The sequence below is a fragment of the Chrysochloris asiatica genome, unplaced genomic scaffold (assembly GCF_000296735.1).
Source record: "Chrysochloris asiatica unplaced genomic scaffold, ChrAsi1.0 scaffold00062, whole genome shotgun sequence".
NCBI lineage: Eukaryota > Metazoa > Chordata > Mammalia > Afrosoricida > Chrysochloridae > Chrysochloris > Chrysochloris asiatica.
The window spans coordinates 10553954-10556625 of NW_006408580.1; positions in this window are offsets into that span (position 1 = coordinate 10553954).

Consider the following 2672-nt stretch of genomic DNA (forward strand, 5'->3'; position numbering starts at 1 on the left):
GCACATTAACCCACACACCAGGACTCCTTTACTGAGGCTTGTTGTTGTTGTTGTTGTTATGTGCCGTGGAGTCGGTTCCGACTCATAGCGACCCTGGACAGGGTTTCCGAGTCTGTAAATCTTTACGGGAGCAGAACGCCTCATCTTTCTCCCGCAGAACAGCTGGTAGTTTCGAACTGCTGACCTGTGGTTCGCAGCCTGATTCATATTACAGGGATTAAAAAGCTCAAGGTTTAAAAAAGAAAAAGAAAAATTAAGGTTAATGAAATAATAATATTCTTTTCTACTGTGGTGCACGCTAAAATTTCCCATCTACTTTGTTACTATTATTTTTAATGTTGTTTGCAACTACTTAAGCAATGATGTGCTACAGGAATGCAAGTGACCTGCGGTGGGCTTCGACTGTGGGGTAACATGGGCTCCCAGATAACTCCTACAAGAACGCTGGAAACTGCAAAATTAAGACCTCCAGGAGCCTCCAGAGGTTCCGTCTTAGTGTTTCAGTCAGTCTGACTATGAACAAAGCTCTCTTTCTCTCCTCTCAGGGTTACATTTGAAAAGTCAGCAAAGTTCCAAGGGAACTCCCTTGAAAATTGCATATGTTTGTCTAAGTGCTTCTAAATTTTCCCTGACTAGAACACAAATAGAAGGAACATAAGTAACACTCATTCTGGAGTGTGTGTGTGTGGTGGTGGTGGGGGGGGTTGTGCGGGAGGGGACATCCTTCATTTTAGTCTTGTACCCCTGATCACTTGGAGGCAGAGGCCAATGTGGTCTTTGAGACCAGGGACTGATCATGTTAGGGAGAGGAGAACCAGACAGCCGGCTCCTTCTCAAATCAACCCAATTCTAGTGAGGGAGCAAGTGATGAGACAGTGAGTGTGTGTGTGTGAGATCCAACTGTTATTGCCGTTTTAAAAAATAAAATACCACCTCCCCTAATAAGACTCCTGTCCCCCTTATCCTCTCCTGACTGCACTGATCACAAGATCTCTTGCTCCCCCACATACACACACATCACCCAATAAAGCCACTAGATACACAGAGTCTCTTTGGGCAATTGGATGGCCAGGGCCAAGACAGAACTCTCAAACTTCTGCTGTCGTTGTTAAATGCCACTGAGTAGGTTCCTACTCATAGGGACCCTGTGTGTGTAGTGTTTCCAAGGAGTAGCTGGAACTGCTGACCTGGGGGCTAGCAGTCCAGAGCACCACACCAGGACTTCACTAGACTTTGAACCTGGAAAGTTCATTTACTGTTACAAAGCAGCTTCTGCTCCCTGCCCATTTGAGTGGAACAAGGGGACACCAAATGGTTTAAAATCAGGAAAGGTGTGTGCCAGGGTTGTATTCTTTCAGACTTATACTTTCAATTGTATACTTATTCAGTCTGTATGCTGAGCAAATAATCTGAGAAGCTGGAGTATGGAGAAGAATGTAGCATCAGGATTGGAGGAACACTCATAATGACCTGTGATATGCAGATAATACAACCTTGCTTGCTGAAATTAATTACTGATGGATCCATATAAATGGAGAAAAGATTGAAGCTGTCAAAGACTTCATTTTGTTCAGATCAACCATCAACACTCACAGAAGCAACAGTCAAGAAATCTAATGACGTATTGCATTAGGCAAAACTGCTGCATAAGACCTCTTTAAAGTGTTGAAGAACAAAGATGTCAGTTTGAGGACTAAGGTGTGACAGACCCAAACCACAATATTTTCAATAGCCTCATATGCATGTGAAAGTTGGACAATGAATAAGGAAGACAGTAAAATAATTGATGCATTTGAGTTTTGATATTGGATGAGAATATTAAAAGTACCATGGACTACCAGAAGAACAAATAAATCTGTGTTGGAAGAAGTAACAGCCAGAATGCTCCTGGGAAGCCAGGATGGCCAGACTTCCTCTCATACTTTGGGCATATTATTAGAAGGGACCAGTCCCTGGAGAAGGACATCATGCTTGATAAAATGGAAAGTCAACGAAAAAGAGAAAGACCTCCAACGAGATAGATGGGCAAAGTGGCAGCAGCAATGGACTCAAGCATAGCAAAGATGATAAGATTGGTACAGGACCAGTCAGTGTTTTGTTCTGTTGTACATAAGGTCACTATGAGTCGGTACCTACTCAAAGTCATCTAACAACAACAATCAGGAATTGAGGAGGCGGGCCTAAACTGCCCTTGGAACAGAGAAGCAAAGAGACCATGTCCCTCCCCTTGAGGTAGGGGCGAAAACGACTTAGGGAACCAACAACTTAGGGCAGTTGTGCCCAGCAGGCAGTGTCATCTAGAGGACAGCATTGTGGCCACCTGACAAAGAGGTGGGTGACCCTAAGGACTGCTCACCGTCCTTGTGAAATCACCCCAGGAGATCTCTCTGACAGAAACAGCTTTGTGAAAGGGAATGTTTTCTAGCAATAAAACTTCTGGGATTTGCACAGTACACTTTACATGAAAACATTTTTTCAAGGTGAAATATGAACCTTTGTCACTACAGTTTTTCTCCTACTTCTTGAAATAACCAATTTAATGAGGCCATAGCATTCTTGTTGGCTAGAGCTAATATTGTGTTCACAAACCTAGTTGGGGTGCTGGGGAAAAAGAACAGCCAGGTCTGGCGGATCTCCCTAGATTTCTCCCTCAATTTTGTTTCTTCTAACAG